Source organism: Balaenoptera physalus (assembly GCF_965194825.1).
Source record: "Balaenoptera physalus genome assembly, chromosome: 4".
Taxonomy (NCBI): domain Eukaryota; kingdom Metazoa; phylum Chordata; class Mammalia; order Artiodactyla; family Balaenopteridae; genus Balaenoptera; species Balaenoptera physalus.
Window position 1 is genome coordinate 58,908,139 of NC_138891.1, and position 23,088 is coordinate 58,931,226.

Here is a 23,088-nt window from a genome sequence, read left to right on the forward strand (position 1 = left end):
TCCTCTGTTATAGCTTTCCCTCCACTTCAACTGTGTAATCACAATACCCACCCTCCAGGGACAAAAGGCAAAATCAGAACAGGCTGTGTAATTTTCGAGGCTCAGTGCAAAATGAAAATGCAAGGCCCTTGTTCAAAATTAATTAAGAATTTCAAGATGGTGACAGCCAAGCAATAAACTAAATACAGGGACCTTCTAAATGCAGGGCCTTTCCAACTACACAGGTTACACACTCATGAAGCTGGCCCCGGTCAAAGTATTGAACAACTATTATGGCGTGGCCCAATTGATCAAATTGTAGCTCAGCCATAGCAGCTGAGTTGGGTTGTGGAGCTACTCTTTTAGTAGCTGGATGGTGAGGGGAGGTCCAGGGGACATGGCAAAGGGCCAAGGTAGTTGGCAGCAGAGAGGTACTTGGGGGATTCCAGCAGTGGTTATATAACAATATATACGGATGTATCAGGATTTCAGCCTTGGGGATGGCCCTTCTGGTGTCCTCCGGCTGAAGAAGTCCCTGGCAAGTGAATCTGGTTCACTCTTTCTTAATAGCCCACTGCCCCTAAGTCATGAAGCAGTCTTGTAACCCAAGCTAGACTAACTGGAGATTTTCCCTATGGTTTTTGTATTTGGAGCTGCAGAGTCGGTACCTCCCCACCTCCAGCCTCCTCCACCATACTACATATTGCATTTTTATAAGAGAACCAAGCTAGGGTTTTTCAGGGTTCTGATTACTTTCAGAGTTTAGTGGGACAGGTTTTCTAGATTTATGGTCCATTTTTCTCCAGGGTCTCCACACATATTATTTTTAATAGACTTTATTTTAGAGCAGTTTTAGTTTCATAGCAAAATTGAGAAGAAAGTACAGAGAGTTCCCATATACCCCCCTTCCCCCCCACATGCATGGTCTCCCCCATTATCAACATCATGAACAAGAGTGGTAAATTTGTTATCATCTATGAACCTACTTGTCACCAAAGGCTGTAGCTTATATTAGGGTTCACTCTTGGTATTTTATATTCCATGACAAATGTGTAATGGCATGTATCCACCATCATAGTATAATACAGACCGGTTTCACTGCCCTAAAAATCCTCCGTGTTCTACCTATTCATCTCTCCCTCTCCGCTCTTCCCTGGCAACCACCGATCCTTTCATTATCTCCATAGTTTAGCCTTTTCCAAAATGTAATATAGTTGCAATCATATAAGATATTGTCACTTCAGATGGGGTTCTTTCACTTAGTGATATGCGTTTAAGGTTCTTCCACATCTTTTCATGGCTTATAGCTCTTTTTTTTTTTTTTTAGTGCTGAAGAATATTCCATTGTCCAGATGTGCCACAGTGTATTTACCCATTTACCTAATGAAGGACATCTTAGTTGCGTCCAAGTTTTGGCAATTATGAATAAAGCTGCAATGAACACCTGTGAACAAGTTTTGCGTGGACGTAAATTTCAACTCATTTGGGTAAATACTAAGGAGCACAATTGCTGCATCATATGGTAAGACTGTTTAATTTTACAAGAAACTGCCAAACCATCTCTGGAAGTTGTCTGTACCATTTTGCATTCCCACCAGCAATGAATGATAGTGCCTCTTACTCCACATCCCTGCTAGTATTTGGTGTTGTCAGTGTTTTGGATTTTGTCCATTCTAATAGATGTGTAGTGATATCTCATTTTAATGTCCAATTCCCTAACGATCTATGATGTTGAGCATCCATCTTTTCCTATGCTTATTTGCCATCTGCATATCCTTTCTTTTTTACTGAAAACTTTTTATTGGCTTCTGTTTTAATTAAATTTTTTTCATTGATATATATTTGACATTTTATATTAAATTAGTTTCAGGTGTACTTTATTGGCCTTTGGATAGAAATGGGAATTTATTTGCCAGGAAGGATGATTCCATCATATTTCTGCTGGAACCAGCGCATGGCCTCCTATTTGCTGATTCTGTGTTTGGCCCCATTGCAACCTGTTCTACACTTCTGTGATGCTGAAACCTGGTCTACCCAACACCACATAGAAGTCCAGACCATAGATACCAGTGCTTGGGTCACATTTGATCCCCAGATCGATGTGTTCCTGGATCCCAAAGCCAAAGTTTCCAGTATCTGAGCAATTCTTTTTTTTCTTAACTCATACTTCATGCCTTTAGACTTCTCTCCAGGATTTCTTCTGCCTTGGCCTCACAATGGATGGCAATCTTTTCATTTCTCCTGATGCCAAAGGACCTGATGGTGTATCTAGCTTTGGAGAACACAGAGGTTCAGCCTGTGAGCTGCTCCAGCCCTGAGGCTGCCCGGGTCAGTCAGTCTCCACTCTGCCCCACACAGATGTTGAGGCAGAGCTTACAGATGCAAAGTTCCCACATAGGCTCTCCTTTTCACTCTGATCCTGAGCCTTGGTGGAGAATGGGAAGAGTATCTGTATATCTTCTTTGGTGAGCTGTCTGTTCAGGAGTTTTGCCCATTCCTTAATCAAGTTTTTTTTTTATTGTTGAATTCTAAAGGTTCTTTGTATATTTTGGATAACAGTCTTTTATCAGAGATGTCTTTTGCAAACATTGTCTTCCTGTCTGTGGCTTATTTTCTCATTCTCTTAACAGTGTCTTTTGCAGAGGTATTATTTTTTTTTTCATTCAAGAAAGTCTATTCAACTGAGGGGACTACTCAGTAGACAAGAAGATCCCTGCCTTCATAACGCCTACACTTTAACGGAGAAAATGACAATAAACAGATAAATGAATAAACATATGACAAGCATTTAAGTGGACATAGTTGGAGAGAAAATTTAAACAGGTTAAGGAGTTAGAGAGTGACTAGAGAAAGATCACTCTGGCTGCTGTGTAGACTTAACGTGGCCCAAAGTAGAATCAACCGTAGTGGGAACAAGAGCAGGGGTGGGGACACCAGGTGGTAGTCTATTGCAGTCATACAAGCCAGGGATATGTGGGAATGGATTAGGGTGGAAGTTGTGGAGGTGATGAGAAGTATCCAGATTCTGGACACTAGTTTTTTTTTTTTTTGGCTGCACCACATGTCTTGTGGGATGTGGGATCTTAGTTCCCCGACCAGGGATTGAACCTGGGCCCTTGGCAGTGAGAGCTCCGAGTCCTAACCACTGGACTGCCAGGGAATTCCCTGGACACTAGTTAAAAGTGGAGCTGAACCCTATCCATTAAACCATTGATGTCTCTGTTGAAAAAAAAAAAAAAATGTGGAACTGACATATTTGCTCATGGATTGGATGTAAGAGAAGTAAATGATTCAGGGATGAAAGCTAGGTTTGGGTCTAAGCAATCAAGCGAATGGTGGTAAAACTGGTGGGGGAGTGGGGAAGGAACAGGATAGGCAAGGACCAGACCTGGGCATGGGACACTCAAGTGACAATTTGGGTGGAGATGTTCGAGCAGGCCATTGTGATTCAACTTGAAAAGTTAGCATTGGAGCTATACATGTGACTCTTCCACTTATGAGAGCATGCTGGATATCTCTGCAGGCCTTCCATATTCTCTCTCCATGCCTCTCCACCCTGCTCCCTGCCTCCATATAGACTAATCCATAGGGATTAAGTCAGTGGACTCCAATCTTCTGGTTTCCGGCAGATTCAGCCGGCTGGCAGCAGATCAGAAGAGAGGAGAGCAAGGTGGGGTGGCTTATTCTCCAACTCCCTCCCTGCAGTTCTCTTCAGCTGCCTGAGCCTCTCTTGTGAAAATTTACAGCTCCCGTCAGGCAGGCTTCCACACAGCTGTCTCTCCAGATGCAGGAACTGCTCTGTCCCTTCACCCCTTCTGGTCCTTGGGTGGAAATAGCTTCTCCCCTTACTAGCCTGAGGTACTGCTGTCCTTACACTTTTACAAATAGTCCCTTTAGTGAGCCCTGCTTGAATTACTGTAATTTGACTGTGCCATCTGTTTCTTGTTGGGTCCTTGACTGAATTTAAAAACCTGAGATTGGATAAGATCACTTAGGGAGTAAGAAGAGATACAAGAGAAAAGAGATTTGCTCTAATATGAAACTGACTCTTCCTTGTGAGTAAATTTGAATTTTGAAACAGTAAAACAATAAGGTTTAATATAAAGCAAAATAAATTTTTTATGTTTATGATCTGCCAATTTCCCAGAAAAAGTTTTGTGGTGACTTTAGTTATATACCAGATACATTAAAATCACCAATGGACAACACATCTTTTATTCAGGTGCCATCTGAAAGTTTTAAAAATTTGTTGACTTAATATCACTGAACTGTCCACTTTAAAATGGTTAAAATGATACATTTTCTGTTGTGTGTATTTTACCACAATTTTTAAAAAATCTGTTGTTTGAAGATTTTTAGGTTTTATAAAGGTATTGTATTAGCATAACAATGAAAATTTTAAAAGACCACCTCTAATCTCATTATCCTATTAAGCAATATTTACATTTTTATTTTCTCTTCCTGTTGTCTATAAACATAATTCCACATAGCTTCAATATAATTTGCCATTCTTATCTTTTCATACTAAATTTAAATTTTATGATTCATAGTTATACTTTTTAACATTGTATTCACAAGGTTTCATTGAGTTGGTCAATTTTTTAAATTGGTGAAAAATTGGAAATAACCTAAAATAAAGTATTGTAAACATCTTCATAAAAAAAAAAGAGAGATTTGCGGATGGACTCCTAGGTCAGTCTTATTTAGAAGCTGGAAAGAGGAGGTGGGTTCCACAAAGCGGAGGTCAGAGGGATGGGAAGAAAAACAGGAACACGTGGTGGTGTCCGGGTGGTGGCTCAGGGAAGACAGGTGCAAGAAAGAGCTCTCCTCCAGCGCCCCAAGCCACCACTGCTCTGGGACTCCCGGAAACTCTTGCTGCCCTCCTTATCACTCCTGACTCCTTCTTGCCTCAGGTGGATTCTCTCTCATGGGTCTTGAAATTGCTTTGTAATTTGGCTTCCGACATTCCCAGGTCAGCTGATATGTTATACGTATCTCAATCCTAAGGTCTGAGGAGGCTCTCAGCAGCTGTGCAAATGTACAGATGCATTAAGTATGGGAGGCGGGGAAACAGAGCGAAACCGCCAAGGAACGCACACACAGGCACACCCAATTACACCTGCCTCAGGCACTGTTCTGTGACTATGGCCAGGGCAGGAACTATTTCACATTCACTCTGATGTTGAGTACTGAACATAACACCCAGTACACAGTGGCAGCTCAGTACATTGTTTTGGATGAATTAATGCTTTTTGAAAACATGGCTTATCGTGATATACTATGCTTTTGGTGCATGAAGGCCCCTTTACAGACTTGACAACTAATTCCTTGAATTGCCCTATTATAATATGTCCCTGATTATGCTTTTGTATACTATGTAATGCCTGGGTGTGAGTGCACTTTTTTTTTTTTCCCCCAAACAGAATTGTATTGAGAAGATGACAACATGAACTCTGCAGAAACAAAGGCTGTGGATTTTGGTCACTTGGGCTCTAGGGCCCTCAGATAAATATGTTACTACTGTACTTCTAAGAACAATTCTCTTTGTTTAAAGTGTGAGACTGCTATTCACTAATATCTTGGTGCCATTCCCAGAAATCATGCTTCATGTAATTGGCAAGTTTTTGCAAAGGCTGTTCGCTATTTGCAGCCTCTGTATTAGTGTTCTTGACTGATTTCCTCAACTCTGACTCAGTACAGGTGAAAAAAAAATCTCCCTCTTCTACAAAGTGGAGTTTGAATCCTGGCTGTGCCAGCTTCACAAGCAGTAACCTTGTGAAAGATCTTAACTGCTTTGAGTCTTAGTTTCCTTATCTGTAAAATGGGATTAATAGTACAGTTGATCCTCATTACTTACAGATGCTGTGTTTGCGAATTCATCTACTTGTTAGAATTTATCTCTAACTCCAAAATCGCTACTTGCAGCACTTGTGCAGTCATTCACAAACATGTGCAGTACAACAAAAAATTTGAGTTGCTCAAGATGCGCGTTCCCAGCTGAGTTCATACTGTAAACCAGTAACCTTTTTATGGTCTATTTAGTGTCATGTTTTTGCATCTATGCTCTTTTTCTTGGTGGTTTTGCTATTTAAAATGACTCCCAAGCATAGTGCTGAAGTGCTGTCCCAGTGTTTCTAAGCACAAGAAGGCTGTGATGTGCCTTACAGAAAAAATACAGATGTTACATAGGCTTTGTTCAGGCATGAGTTATGGTGCGGTTGGCTGTTAGTTTAATGTTAATGAGTCAACAATGTATATTAAATAAAGTGTCTTTAAACAGAAACACACATAAAACAAAGTTATGTGTTCACTGGTTCATTGACGAAAATGTTGTGATCAGAGGCTCACAGGAACCTAATCCTGTACTTCCCTTAGAAGAACTGGTTCAGTATATCGGCTAATTCAGTGTTTGCACAGAGTTTATAAAAGATAGTTAGAATTAGGGTTAGGGTGTACCTTAAAGACCTCATTTTAACTTAATTACCTCTTTAAAGAATGTATCTCCAGATATAGTTACATTCTGAGATCCTGGGGATTAGGACTTCAACATACAAATTTTGGGGGACACAATTCAGCCCATGACACCACCTATCCATCCTCATTTCCCACACCTGATTCTCTAGCCACCAAACTGGCCACTTGTCATTCCCTGAGGTTTCCTTGCCAGGTTTCTGGACTTTGTTCATAATACTGTGTCCTTACAGCATCCCCTATCTCTGCATATCTAAGTCAAATCTACTTTTCAAAAATGAGAATATTGACAAGTGCTCATTAAGGAGGTAATTAAGTTAAAATGAGGTCTTTAAGACTCATTGGTCCTAATCCAATATGATTGATGTCCTTATAAGAAGAGAAAGTTTGGACACAGCCATGGGTGCACACAGAGGAAGGACCATGTGAAGACAGAGATAGAAGGTAGTCATCTACAAACCAAGGAGAGAGGCTGACACTTTGATCTTGGATTTCTCTGCCTCCAAAACTATGAGAAATACGTTTCTGTTGTTTACAGTTGACCCTTGAACAATACGGGTTTGAACTGCATGGATCCACCTACATGTGTATTTTTTTCAATAGTAAATACTGCAGTGTTACACCATCCCCGGTTGGTTGAATCCCAGGTGCAGAACCACATATACGGATGAACTGTGTATAGGGAGGACCAACTATGAATTATACTTGGATTTTCAAACGCACAGAGGGTGGGTGCCCCTAATCCCTGCATTGCTCAAGGGTCAACTGTATAAGCTACTCAGTTGATGGTATTTTGTTAACAGCCCAAATTGACTAGGACACCAGACAAAGGAGTTGGGGTTGGATTCTGTAGTTAGTGTGAGCAACTGAATTTTTTAAAGAGTGATCCATGCTGTGCTTCAAGAAAGGAACTGGAACCATTTTCTGAAGAGAATGAGCTAAAAAGGGGAGAGGCAGGAGGCAGGGTAGATTATTGTTGTTAGAGCGATTCTTACAGGTTTATACACCTAGGGTTGAGACTTTTATAAAACAGTGTATTGTAAGGCCCTGTTATAAAAGGCTGTTCAGGATAGTAGTGGAACAAAAAGGTCAAAGGGTCTGGGACAAGGCCGGGCGAACACTCTCTAACAAAACAATGATATTGCATGGGTTCTGGAAACTTTTGCAATAGCATGTTTGAAATTTTCAGTGGGCCCATGAGGACTACAAAAGAATTTTGCAGCAATGGCCCCTGAGCATAAGATGTACTATTCCCAAGTGTGCTGAGGATATCACTGTGGATATGAAATATTGAGATCTGGCTTGTGAAAATAATAGGTCTCTAGCAAACATTCAACAGAGAGTCCTGAGCTGATGTATGTGCCCGGACTAGAGGTAGCAACTGAAAACTTACTTCATTTTGTATCTTTTTACTTCATTTTGGTTTTGGCCTTCTGGAGTTTGATCATCCTAGGGAAACTGTGGCAATGATTGCATGAGTCTGCAAAGCAGATAATAAAAGCCAGAACTAGTAGCTGTGTTGGTAGTAAGGAGGGTATAGTTTGGAGAGGTATCATAGGGTGGTATTGATAAGACATAGTAACTAACTGGATCTGAGGGTACAGAGGAGAGAAGCTGAGATTGTCCAGAATAACTCAGAGTTTGAATTGAGTAGAATAATTTCACTTTTGGACATGTTGAGTTTGAGGTGCTTTTCCAACTGGGGCATGTGAATGCAAAAGTCTAGCAGGCCAAGACTGGAATGTATAGACTTGAGAGCTATTTGCCTGTGGGTGACAGATAAAGCCAAAGGAATAGATACCAGGAATCTGCAGTGGAAGAAAAGATAGTTAGAGGCTGTGAACAGTTGTTCCCAGGCTGCAGTGGAAAGAAGTGGAGACACGGGAGTGATCAGAGATATAAGAGGAAAACCAGGACACAAAAGCCACCGGCAGAGGAACAAGTGATACAGTTAAGTTTGGAAAGAGATGGATAGATGAAAATACACAGGAATAGGGTTAAAGTGGAGGACACTCAAGAGAGATGAATTTCTTTTCAGAGAAGTGAAAGGCTAGCTCGTCTTAGGGAGTGGGAAAGGAATTAAGGATAATAGAGAATGTTTGGAATATGCCCCATGAGGAGTACACTAGGAAGTAAATAAAGCTGAGCAAAAGGATTGCTGATCCCAGTGAGAATTCAGTTGATACTCTATAGGGTAAAAGTATAAAGGAAAATTGTATGGTTTCCTGATGTTTCCCCTAATGCTTTGCAGCTGTTTTAATCAGCACTTTTTCAGTTGCAAGTGACAGAAATCTCAATTCAAAATAGATTAAAGAAAAAAAGGAAATGTATTGGCTTACATAACAGGAACGTCTAAAGAGCATAATGATTTATGACATGGCTAAATCCAGAGCCTCGAAAAATGTCATCAAAACTATATTTTTCTCCATTGTTTAGCTCTGCTTTCCTAAGTAGCCACTGCCAGCTCCAGAATACAGTCTACCTGCTTTAGCAAGTCCCCGCAAAAAGAGCATTTCTCTCCCAACTTTCCAGCCAAACCCTAATATAGACTACAGTTGGCCCAACTTGGGTAATGTGACCACCACTGGACTAATCACTGGGGCCTAGGGGATGGGATAGTTTGACTGCCTGGGTCTGAGTCATACACTCATCCCTGAAGTCATGAATTATATAAACCCAAACTGAGGAAAGGGTGGTTTGCAAAGGAATGCTGTCAGGTGAAACAGCCAGGTGCACTACAGACCAGGAATATGAGAGGAGAAAACGGATGGGAGGATCAGTATCTGTCAGGATAGGTTACGTTATGTACAATAACAACCCCCTACTCTCAAATGCTTAAAACAACAAAGATTTATTTCTTCTGTCGCTACGTGTCCATTGTCAGTCAACTGGGGCCACTCTCCTCACCCAGAGTGTGCTGTAGATCATGGAGGCGAAGGGAAAGAGAATGTGGTAAAGGAAGCGTTCTCTCTTGAAGCTTCTGTCTGGAAACGAGACTTTTCACTATTACGTTTCATTGGCCAGAGCAGAGGGGTTGGAGAGGTAAGACTCTACCAGTTACCTAGAGGGAAGAGAACTGGAAGTTTTGTAGATGGTCCTAATGATGACCCCAGGGACTAATCAAGTTTAGAATACTGGCAGAGAGAAGATGGCAGAGAAACCAAGACATGAGAGGATCTAAAATGTTTGGAATGTCCTGGAGCGGTGAGGGAAGGAAATAATGTAAGAAAAAAGCAGAGAGCCTGTGGGGTGAGCTACTGGAGAACAAAGGGAGAAGGAAAACCCAGTTGGATAGCAGTGAGAGAGTGGTAGAAATCATGGGGGCTATTATATCTCATTGCATAGCTGGTCACAGAAAAGTTCATTGCAGCTTGGTGGGGTAGACTGAATTGAAGCTGGACCAGTCTACTTGGGTGAACAGGTGCCGAGGATAAAGACCCAGCTGTTGGTACTGGAAGACTGTCCAGCCAAGCAGGCAGAACACAGTAGTCTGGAAATATGTGAACCTATCAAAATCAGGGTCCAAGTGAATGGTCAGCCTCAGGATGGATGTGGCCGCTGGATTCTAGACACAGGTAATGTTCAGAGTTGAGATGACACAGAGAGGCAGGTTTCAAGTGCCAGGAAAGTTTGCCACAGATAAAGCCCCAGCCTTGAACTGGGGGGAGGAGAGAGGTCAGGACCCCTGGAAGCCTATGGGGAGAGGAGACTGTCACAGGCCTTAAACAAAAGGGAGCAAGATGAAAACCAATTTTATTCCTTGGTAACTTCTTGACATCAAGTTGAAGCCCAGTTTCTAGAAATGAAAAATAAAGTCAGAGTTCAACTGCAAGAAGGTCTATTTACTTTTGAGCTTTCCAAATGACGATGCAGAGCTTCCCAAAGCCTTCGACCATGGAGGGTCAGGGCAGAATCAATGAGTGAGCGTTACTGGACCCAGCTGGCAAGGAGAGGAGGCATGTGAAGATTAAGGAATTATGTTGATCCTAGTAAGAATTGTGAGGTCAGAATGTTGGAAAGTTTGTATGCAGCTGTTGAGCTTCATGGCGATAGATAGGGTAGAGAGAAGGATTGAAATCCTGAAATGATCAAGGAAAGTGGAGAGTATCCTGAATTCCACAGATAATTAGAGAAAGTAGGGGAAGGGATGTGTAAGTGAATGGCTTGGGCTTCCAAAACACATATGGTATTGAGAGCAGTGGTGGAGAAAAAGTAGGGAAGTAGCAATTAAATAGAATATACCAATGCCTCCTTACCCTGTGAGCACTGGGAAAACACAATGGGAAGTGGCCTACATTAGAGATGACAGTGGTATTGGTGGAAAACCAAACTTTAATCGTAGTTAGTCATGAACTATATTTAAGAGAAACTGTGTTCAAGGATGTAGGGGAGCTTCTTGATCTTAGAATGGGGAGTTCCTAATGCCCAAAAGAAGATCCTAGTTAAAGACCAGGCATGGGAGATATGAGAATGGATGGAACCAAGGTATGAAAGGAGGGAACTGGCAGAGAGAATATGTGGTTGTGTAATTACAGAAATAGATCATTACAGAACTGTATTTGCCCTAATATCTTCTTCTGCTCTTTTCATGGACATAGCTATTGCCTTTATACTTTAGTTTTAAAAGCAAAAAAATATTAATGGTGTTTTCCAATTAGTGAGTTAGCCAGGCAAAATTATAAAGTAGATTCAAGTATGTGACTGGATTAGGACGGAATAATGGTCCCCCCTAAAATGTCCACGTTCTAATCCCTGGACCCTGTGCATGCAAAAGAGACTTAGCAGATGTGATTAAGGTTAGGACCTTGATACTGGGAGATTATCCTGGGTTATCTGGGTGAGCACAACAAAATCACAAGAGTCCTTATAAAACAGAGGTAGGAGGGTCAGACTCAGAGAAGGGGATGTGTTGACAGAAGCAGAAGACAGAGTGATGTGGGACCATGAGCCAAGGGTTGCAGGTAATCTCTAAAGCTGAGAAGGACAAGCCATGTGTTCTCCCCTTGAGCCTCCAGAAGAAACACAGCCCTGTGAATACCTTGATTTATTCTCCCTAAGATTCAGTTTTGGACCTCCGACCTTTAGAAGTGTAGGAGAATAAGTTTGTGCTGTTTTACACCATTAATTTTGTGATACCTTGTTACAGCAGTAATAGAAAACTAATCTGAAGACATGATTAAGGGAAATCCAGGCTCTGACATTCCAATGTCAGGAAAAGGCAAGAAAACAAGGGCTGGAGTTAGGTGGCAAAAAAAATGAGGGATTATCATTTGCTATTCCTCATCTTTAAAATTTACTAGAAGTAATAGACAAATTCTCTCAGAAAGAAATGCCATGATCCTATGCTTATACACAGATTCCAAGGTGATTTGAAGTTATTTTTGTCAGTCTACAAAGAAAATTGGAAATTCTTCGAAAGATTCAAAGAAAGAGTTATAAATGACAAAAGAGAGGATAAAAGAATTACTGCACTTTAGAAATACTATTCCATGGGTTTATTTTTTACAAGATATTCTGTACAGTTTATGAGAAAATGAATTCTTAGAGCAAGAAAACAACTTGTGACAATAAATTCTCATAAACTTCAAGAAAGAGTATTTTTTAAAGTTTACTGAAAATTCCACACTGTTTTATAAATTATTATGCTGTAGTGTCATCTTCTAGGTCTTCCGAATCAGTTTATTTTCATTAGAATATAGCTAATTGTAAGAGTTAACTTCCTTCATATAAATATGTCCTCCTCACCTCTCTCCCTTGGCATCCCCCCTCCCGCCCCAGATCTCTTTGTGGATGGTATTAGGAGTATGCTGTGATTTAATTTAGATATCTGAAAGTGTGTGTGAGACATTGTCTTCAGAGGGCTAATTGGATTTTTCTTACTTAATGGATTTTTTTTTTCCTTGAGTAACAAATATGCATCATTGCAAACTCCATACACTGCGAACTATTTGAAGAGGAGTTTCATTCGGCATTTGTTCTGTTAGCCTTTCAGAGCTGGGGACCACACAACAAACAAGGCAGGTCAGGAGTTAAAAAGTTGCAGCCAAGGGTGTGAGACTAGTTTGGAAGGCGTGAGCAAGTATAGAGTTCAGGAAGACCAGTGAGGTTGGCACCCTGGGAGTTCAGCTGTGCCTGGCTAGCCAGGGGCACAGGCAGAATCAAGGGAAGCCGGAGTGGGGAGAGCCAGGCCAGGCAGGACCCCAAGCAGTGTGCCTCAGTGTGCCAGTCAGAATTTGGATTTAGCCGGGAGATAGAGTTCAGCCAGAGCCTCGGAAGATCAACTCAGCTGCCAGCAGCCGGAGCACAGTCAGGGCAGGGTGGCTGAGTCCTGGGCAGCAGCTTCCCCTTCCTGCTTTGGTTTTGAGCAGTTTTCCTGATATAAATGAAAAAATGGTGAGCAGGGCCATCCAAGTACATATTGGAGAATTCAGCAGAGGGCTAGATTTTCTGAAAAACAAATAAACGACAACAAAATACCCCAGTTCCTGGTAGCTATACACCTTTTCTTAAAAATAAATCTTTTAATTTATTTATTTATTTTTGGCCACACCATGCGGCATACGGGATCTTAGATCCCCAACCAGGGATCGAACCCATGCCCCCTGCATTGGAAGTGCAGCTTCTTAACCACTGGACTGCCAGGGAAGTCCTTATTCACCTTTCTATGTGTGATACTAAGTACAAAAATTATAAAGAAAATGATGTATTAATATCAATGTCAACGTAAAAAAATTTTAAACTTGTATACATCAATCAGTATTCACAAATATGCAATGACACAGACATCCAAGGTATCTATAATAGGAGATAAAACTATCATTTGATCTACATGAATATTTATAACAGCAGAACATCAGAAATAATTGAAATGTCGATCAATAGGCAGTTGCTTAAATAAATAACTAACTATCCCTACAGTGAAATATTTTTTTAAATTAAGTAATTAATTTATTTTTGGCTGCGTTGGGTCTTCATTGCTGCACGCGGGCTCTCTCTAGTTGCGGCGAGCGGGGGCTACTCCTGCGGTGTGCGGGCTTCTCATTGCGGTGGCTTCTCTTGTTGCCGAGCACGGGCTCCAGGCGCACGTGGGCTCAGTAGTTGTGGCACACGGGCTTAGTTGCCCCGCGGCATGCAGGATCTTCCCAGACCAGGGCTCAAACTCGTGTGCCCTGCATTGGCAGGCGGATTCTTAACCACTGTGCCACCAGGGAAGTCCAAAACAATCATTTTTTAAAATTATGTAAATCTATATATAATATTGTGGAAACCTGTCCAAATATATTAAGTGAAAAAAGCATGTTTCAGAACAGAATGTAAACTTACATAGTATGTTGTTACTTTATTAAATATTATATATGTCAAATTATATAAATAAAATTATGTGTAACTATATATAATTATATATTAAAATATTGTAATTATTTATAAATTATATCTATATCTTTATAGAGATAAAGAGATAGTATAAGCAAAGGAAAAAACCCTGAAATAATACGTACCAAAATGTTACCCTGGAAATTAAAACCCCAATTTAGGACTGTAAAACTACTTTCCTAGTGTAAAATTTTAAATGTGTTGTTAAAGCCAATAATGTTTAAAACAAATTTATGACACAAAACAAAACATTTAAAAACGTACACATAACTCTGCTAGTCACGTACAACTATTTTTGTTTCTCTGTGTTCCCTTTCAATACTTATCTGCACTATATGTTTGTTTTCCTGGTTTTCTTTGCCTTATTCCTATTGTAACTTCAAGGTCAGCAGTTTGCAATAAACACAGCTCAATAAATATTAGTTAATAGTTGTGATTATGATCATAGTGATAGCTATGTGAAATAGAGCAAGTTTAGGTAAAGTTTTTAAAATAAGGCTTCAAACTAGCAATTACAATTAAAACTGTTACTGTCAAGTGTTACTCAAGAACCTTCCAGAAGGGATATCGCATTGAATCCCTCAGAAATCTCCTTGTTCACATGTCCCAGGGGATAGACACCAAAAACTTTCTGGGAGCACTGCTGTCTCTGTTTCTTACTATAGCCCAGCTGGCACAGTGGGAATGACATGGATCCTTCTAACGGCTGACAGAACAACATGAAATAATCAAAGGTTCAGCTTGTAAGTTATTCTGCTTGCTTTTGTTGCCCAGAGTCTAGAGTCCCCAAAAAATACTCCTGGATTTGGTGCAGCACTGATGCTACAAACAGTAAAATCAGCAGCCTTTTAATCCCTGTGTAAGTTTATCAAAGTTTGACAGTTGGTAACCAAGGTGAGTAATCTCACTACTCTCAAGAGTAGTGTAATGTGATTCTATAGAAGCTATATGAGGTAACAGGAGGGGTGGGAAAGAAAGGCTGGACTCAAAAATCATAGTATTTTTTATAGTATAGATTACACATAATAGGCTAACTACGACCTAATTTTATGTTCAAATTCTTCAACGATTGGGTGTTTCCATCTGGATTATGGGCACTTTTTGATTTTTTTAATCAGAAATCAACAAACATAATGGTAAGTTTAAATATAGGCTTTCCTCATTTGCAGCAACATGGATGGATCTAGAAATTATCATACTAAGTGAAGTAAGCCAGTCAGAGAAAGAGAAATATCATATGATATCGTTTATATGTGGAATCTAAAAAAAAAAAAAAAAAGATACAAATGAACTTATTTACAAAACAGAAATAGACCCGCAGACATAGAAAACAAACTTATGGTTACCAAAGGGGAAAGGGGGGGGGGAATAATTAGGAGGTTGGGATTAATATATACACACTACTATATATAAAACAGATAACCAACAAGGAACTACTGTATAGCACAGGGAACTATACCCGGTATTTTGTAATAACCTATATAGGAAAAGAATCTGAAAAAGAATGGATAGATGTATATATGAATCACTTTGCTGTACACCTGAAACTAACACAACATTGTAAATCAACTATACTTCAATTTAAAAAAAGATTATAAATATATGGTGCATTTATAACTGTTGCATTCTCAAGTATACCCTAACAGGGAAGGATATCCATTTTGACCAGATATCTGTTAAAAACTAAACATTCGGCTTATTATTTTACATATCTAATGATTAAAATAATTTTCCACAAAATAAAGCCTTTTGTGTCGTCAGTTTAGAGCTGGAAGATGGCATTTATCAGAATCATCTGCAAATACTGATGATTTTATAATGAATAATTCCTCTGTTTCTCATATTTAAAAAAAAAAAAAACTTTGATATCCTTCCCCTACCACCCGAAAAAAGAACAAAAGAAATACCCTCTCCCCACCTACCAACAAAAATAAAACAAACCTTATAGACTGTTCCCTGGCTGGAGATTCAGAGCACCCTGCAATTAAAATGTGAGTGCCACCTGTTAGGTGTGCCAAATGCCTTCTCTTTTGTTTGCAACTGTCTTATTCATATGCCAGAGTGAAGATAAAAGACTTCAAATGAAAAAATTGCAGAACCACCACCCACCACTTCTCAAGCTTTGGAGGTCTAAGCCTAAATGAACTTGGGCATCCATTCTCCAAGTAGCAACTGGAATGTGTTTGCAGCCGTTTTCACCAAAAGTGGGAACAGTTACAGTTCCTGAGGAGAACCCAGGCTCACTTCTCCCTGTATTCCCGGTGCCTGGCTTAGCGTAGGTATCCGATAAATTAGCTGCTCAAAGGTTCACCTTTCTTTTGTCATCCACAGTCTGGAGTCCCCTGAATGTACTCCTGGGTCTGGTATACCATGAATCAGTAGATTCAATCAGTAAAATCAGGAGCTCTACCTAAACAGCTAGTGAATGAATGAAACATCTTTTATAAAAACTCCATCTTGACAGAAGTTTGATAGCGTTCTGTGTTGGTGAGGTTTGGATGAAAAAGTGTACTTCCGAACATGCTAGTGAGGGAATGTAAATTGTACAACCTCTGTAATTTGGCAATGACCATTGAAATAAATGCATATATCCTGTGACTCAACAATTCCACTTCTGAGAATTCATCCTGCATAAAAGCTCTCTTACATATGCACACAGAAGAGGATAGTCATTGCAGTATTTTTCACACTAGCAAAAGACTAGAAAGAACATAAATGTCCATGTATAGAGAACTGGTGAAATAAATTATGCTGTATACATGTAATGGAATTCTGTCTGATGTTTAAATTTAAAAGATAGAATTATACAAACTAACACGGAATGATCTTCAAGGTATTATGGTTTAGTGAAAGAAGTCAGGTGCAAAACAATGTGTTCAATATGCTACTGCTTATCTAAATAAACAAAATATAGTGGGGGAAGGGATACAAATATATGCTTTTATTTGAAAAGATGATCTCTAGAAGCTTACAATAGGAACTGGTGGGCTTTCCTGGTGGTGCAGTGGTTAGGAATCCGCCTGCCAACGCAGGGGACACTGGTTCGAGCCCTGGTCCGGGAAGATCCCACATGCCGCGGAGCAACTAAGCCTGTGCGCCACAACTACTGAGCCTGCGCTCTAGAGCCCGCAGGACACAACTACTGAGCCCTTGTGCCATAACTACTGAAGCCTGTGCGCCTAGAGCCCATGCTCCGCAATGAGAAGCCACCGCAATGAGAAGCCCGCGCAGCACAAGGAAGAGCAGCCCCCGCTCGCCGCAACTAGAGAAAGCCCGCGCACAGCAACGAAGACCCAACGCAGCCAAAATTAATAAAATTAAAAAACTGGTGAAAGTGGTTCAGTCTGGTGGGAAGAATTGAAAAATTTCAAGGACTGGAGGGAGAGAGACTTGCTTTTCACTCTTTTGTACAGTAACTCGCCTACATACGAATGAGTTCCGTTCTGAGAGCACGTTCATAAGTCCAATTTGTTCGTTAAGTCCAACAAAGTTAGCCTAGGTACCCAACTAACACAGTCAGCTATATATAGCACTGTACTGTAATAGGTTTATAATACTTTTCAAACAAATAATATGTAAAAAACAAACACAAAAAATAAAGAAAGCATTTTTAATCTTACAGTACAGTACTTTGAAAAGTACAGTAGTACAGTACAACAGCTGGCATACAGGGGCTGGCATCGAGTGAGCAGGTAAGAAGAGTTACTGAGTGGAGGGGGGAGAGGAGGTGGGAGATGGTAGAGCTGAAGGATCGTCAGCAATAGGAGACGGAGGGCAAGCTGCACTTTCAGTCACGCCTGACGTTGATGGCACAGGTTCTGGCTCCTTGCTGGATTCAATTCTATCCCTCTTGAAAAAACGATCCAGTGATGTCTGGGTAGTAGCTCTTTTTTTCTCGTCATAGATGACACGGTAGCACTGGATTGCATTCTGAACGGCTGTTGCAACCTTCGTGTACCATTCTACGTTCGGGTCCCATGCCTCAAAAACTAACAGTGCCTCCTCAAATAAAAAAATCCCCTTGCCATTTCCTGCATCAAGAATCCTTCAGTTCTTCAGTTATTTCTTTTTCCTATTGTCTCTCTTTGTCCTTTCTCTGGGTGTCCAATTCCTGGCGCTTCTTAGCAGTACCAGCTACTTCACTGCTGCTTTCACCCTTGCTTCCGGACACCCTGGCCTTAAAATAAAGATACTGTACTACTGTACTCTATACAGTACTGTATAGTAAAGTATACAAAAGCACAACCACTTGTAGAAGATGCACGCACATGACAGTGTATGCCAGACACGTGACCTAACTATTGGACATGACTGGACATGTGAATGCATGTTTGAATCTTTTAAAGTTCGCAAGTTGAGGGTTCGTATGTAGGGGACTTACTGTATTGTTTCAGTTTCTAGCCACGTGTATAGGCTATCCACTAAATTTTTTAAAATAAAAATGTTAAAAAGTAAACATTTTAAAATTAGTTTCCAAGGAGAATGCTTTTTAAAACCCACTAGCGTAATGTGAATTACCATTTATATCAGAAAAATGGGGGGGGGAATATATTTACATAATTACTTGTAGAAGCATAGAACATCTCTGAAGAGGAAAATTGGCAGCTAGGGACACAGGTAGGAGAGAGACATTTCTTTTTGTACATTTTGATTAAAAAAATATATATATATGTAATAAAACTTTACTGAAAGTGTAGAGGAAGTAGAAAGGAAAAGGTATCTTAGGAAGTAGGAACAGCATGCTTGGTAATTTCAAATCCTGACTCTTTCAATAGCTGTGTGATATTGGGCAACTTGCTGACACTCTGGGCCTCTTATGCAAAACCCTCATGAGGATGTTGTGTGGATTACATGGAAAATATTATATATAAAGCACGTTTCCTATGATAGCATGTATTAGGAGGTCAGTAATTTATAGTCATTATTATCATATGGCAGATGAAATTCTTCTGATTCCAAAATGGTTTCAATTGTTCTAGTGAAGCAATACAGGAGCATGAACTTCGGACTCCATTCACCGTTGCTCCTTGGGCTGTGTAACAGTCCCATAACATGGTGTTGGCACTGTCCTAGATCAGTGGGATGCCCATGAGTTGCCCCAAAGCAACCCATGGCAGCATAGTACCCCTTTATGGCACCAATCGATTAAATGCTGACATCGTTTACTCGTTGTGATATCTCACAAGAGCTATATCAAATGAACAAAGAGATTTTAAAGTGATAATGAAATAGTAAAGACATAAAATCCAGAGAGCATCTAGCACTTCATCTGCTTTACTTCTTTGTCTTTTCAGGATCACATTGTTAACACTATAACAAACCAATTGTTGTGTTATAAAGGTACCAGCTATGATCAAATATAATTTCATTTGCTTCTTTGTATATCTAGGTCATATTATTTGAAATGGTGAGCAGATCTCTTACTATTCTAATGGCAAACAGATGAATCTGACTGATCATATGTCTATTGGTAAAAAATTCTAGACTCCAGATATTCATTCTTTATCTCAGTAGTGCTTGCATGAGAGTTTTATTTTTGGAGCTTCTATAAAAAGAGGAGGGTACTTACGATGACTCTTTATATATACACATATCCACACAAAAATGTTTACATTGAAAGTTCTTTTTCATAATTGCTAATGTCATGTATTTTGCAGCATGAAATAATTCTAAATGTACATAAATTTTTGTGTTATTCTTAACAGATGATAATCCCTTGAATGTGTTTCCTAACTTGCATTAATAACAGTTGCAATTCTCTTTTTCAACTCTAAACTCGTTAAAGGCTAAGACAGAGGACAGGAGCAGTAACATTTTGTAATGACTGCTCTGATCTGAATTCTGACAGAGCTGGTAAAAAGAAGGAGCGAGGATGCAGCATCAGACGCTTTCTGGTGCAGTGTTACAATAATAGAAGACCAGCGACTCAGCGAGGCAAAACCGAGGGTTGCACCGAATACACAGGAAATTCTTGATGCTCAGAGATTACAAAGGATTTCTGAAAGGGCACTTATTTCTATAGATCTGGATTCAGAGTCAACCACTGCGTCTACTGTGGGTAGATGTTTACATACATGTTACTTCAATATCTTTTATTTTTAGGTTGACATACAGAATATGCTGGCTCAGGCAGGAAAATTGCAAGCATTGATTGTTTTGGTATATTATGCCCTTGAGAACTGACATACAGACAATAACCTTGAGTTGTTGTTGTTTGATCTGACTAGCTATCAGTAACAATAACGTAGGCTGAGTCAAGACTTTAGAGAAACTATAGGCTATAGAGGAGAAATATTAATGCAAAAAAATCTCTCAGATATTTTATATTTTGTAAAATAGACTCTGCTGGATCAGTATTTTTCTTTTAATGTATATTCCACCAGTTTTCTAATTATGGAAGAATGGAAGAAAACAAGCTGCCACGGTATAAGTCTTGCCTCAGAGGAAATAATGTCATTATTACTGAGGATGCACAGTTCCCTTAGGATGCTGAATAGGTTTCCTTTCTCAAAAGTCCCTTCCTCCAGCAATTTAGTGCTTTAGGGCCAATAATTTTATTGTCCTATTACATTTTTTGCTGATTAAAATTTATGAAAGGCTTACTTGTGCCCCTTTATCTGCACTAACGTGATTAATCCTGACATCAAATGTACTCTGAAGTTCATTTCATTTGAAGTGTATTTCAAGTGGTTTATAAAGCAATGTGTCCACCCGATACATCAAGAGAAAAAGCTGACCTGAAATTACGAATGATCCGTTTTCTTTTTTTTTTAAAGTGAGGTACAGTTGATTTACAGTATTATCGATATATTAGTTTCAGGTGTTCAAAATAGTGATTCAAAAATTTTTTATAGACTGTAGTCCATTTAAAGTTACTATAAAATGTCAGCTACATTCATTGTGCTGATCTGTTTTCTAATATCTTTCCAAATTATCGAATGAAGCAAAACACTTTAAGTAAAAACATCTAACCATGACTTTTCAGTATTTTCTCAAGCTGTCTCTTTGTGCTGTCAGACTGAAGAGTCCCCAGCACTCCAGTGTGTTCTCTGTGGGAGGGGACAGTCACAGAATCTCAGACCTCCCTGGAGGCTAGGGGTGTGGTCCTCATTAACCCTGCAGAACTGTTTTGTTTTCTGATGCACTCTGAACTAGTGGGACAAATATTTCACTCTTTTTCAACCCAAATGGTATCTTATTTCCATGGGAGATGTTAGAGATAGTACTGATGAGAGATATCAATATATATAATCTATTTAAATTGCTATGTATGAATTACTATGTGTTTAAATGGTAAATTGATAAAAATGGATTTTGTGTATTATAAACAAAACTAGTATCTCTTCAATATTTAGCTATTACCAAAGTAATAGTTTTTATATTTTATTCATTTTGCAACTCATCAGCTTTATTAGTCTAACACAACATAAAGACATAGAGTGGAAATAAAATTATTTGGGGGATTTGTTATGTATCCACAGTGAGAACTGTAGTCATGGGGCCCACAGTTAACATAGAGTACTTGGTGCACTGTGGTAGATGTGTTACATGCACTGTCTCTGGGGTCAGTAAACTCTATAAGGGATCCAACAGTAAAAACATCCTCCAGCTTAGTGTGCCACATGGCCTCTGTAGTAAAACTCAACTCTGCCCTTACAGAGCAAAAGCAGCCATAAATGTGTTCCAGTAAACAACTGTGTTCCAGTAAAACTTAGCTTATTATCACAGAAATGTGAATTTCAAATATCACAAAACGTTTTTCTTAAAAATATTTTTAAAAAAATTTTAACGCGATAATCATTCTTAGCTCACTGGCCATACAAAAACAAAGCAGGGAACTATCTATGGTCAATATCTTGTAATAACTTACAATGGAAGAGAATGTAAAAAAAGAATATGTATATACATTTGTATATGCATGTGTAACAATCACTTTGCTGTACACCTGAAACTAACACAACATTGTAAATCAACTATATTTCAATAAAATTTTTTTGTAAAAAATTAAAAACAACAACAACAAAAAACCACACACACACAAAAGCAGGCTGGATTTGGCTCTGGGGTCATAGTTTGCTGACTTCTGCATTATCTCGTTGGGTAAACGGAGTTTCTAAATGATCAGGGATACTGAGACTATACTGCTAAGTGAATAGGAAAGGGTTTTCTCACTAGCCTTGTTCCCCACCCTTCTATCACTTTCTGCCGCGCTACTGGCACTGAGACTGATGGGGTTTTATTCAATTGTTCTTAAGGTTAAGAACTACCTATATGTCTAGACTCTAGACAAACCAATTTAAGAATGGCTATCCAGGCGCATCCCGCGGGCAGCAAGACCCAACGCAGCCATAAATAAATAAATTTATTAAAAAATAAAAAAACAATGGCTCTCAACCCACAAGGGTATACAACCGATCTAGTTTTAGTTGGAGGGACATGATCATGATTTGGGCGTTTTTACAGATCAGGCTGCCTGCAGTGTGGCCAAGAGGCAAGCGACCAGCTGTTGCAGTAATCCAGGGGAGAGAGAACGGTCATCTGGACTGGGCTGGGAGACATAGGGGACTAAGAGCAGACCGTCCTGAGATGTATTTAGGACTAGGTGCTCGCTTGGATGAGGATTGATTACATTGCTTTATACCTGTCTCACAGGATAAAAGAAATTGATGACACTTAAAAAAAAATGTTTCTAAGTGCTACCTAAATTTAGCTGGGATACTGTATCATCTCCTTCTTCTTTTAATTATTAATAACCTTTGTTAAAATTTCTGGGTCCTATTGGTTTGTACGATTCACTGGTGCCTCCTACCCCAAAGTGGAACATAACATTTAATTTTTTCAACATAAGTTAGTTGAAAATACTTTTTCAGAAAAAAAAAAATCCTTCATTCACTACAATCCAGAACCGTCGAAACTATTGCGTGGAGACATCTTCTCAAATTCCAGACTGTTTTCCAGAGGTTTACCTCGCTCTACCGGATTCCCACCGCTCCTCCGCGCCCAGCCACACCCCTAGGCCCGCCCCCGACTCTTGCCTTCGGCCTTCCTCCTCCCTCTCCTGCTCCCTCCGCCCCACTTTCCCGCCCACTAGGAAAGCCCCGCCCCCCCAGTTCCGCAACCCAACTCCTTCCCTCCTTCCGTCGCTTTCCCCCCCTCTCCCCGCCCCCATGGCTGCCTTCGATTGGCTAAACTGGCGGTGCCGCGGCAGGGATGCAGCACAGCCTCATTCTGATTGGCTGAAGCGTAGTCTGGCCTCTCGTGATT

At 39.9% G+C, this 23,088-nt stretch overlaps 1 pseudogene across 1 annotated transcript; it reads right to left on the reverse strand.

Moving 5' to 3' along the window:
• Positions 1-287: 287 nt before the first annotated feature.
• LOC309659360 (large ribosomal subunit protein uL5 pseudogene) lies at positions 288-22,907 on the reverse strand (annotated as a pseudogene). Its single transcript has one exon. The product of its transcript is annotated as a large ribosomal subunit protein uL5 pseudogene (transcript).
• Between the last annotated feature and the right edge of the window lie 181 nt (positions 22,908-23,088).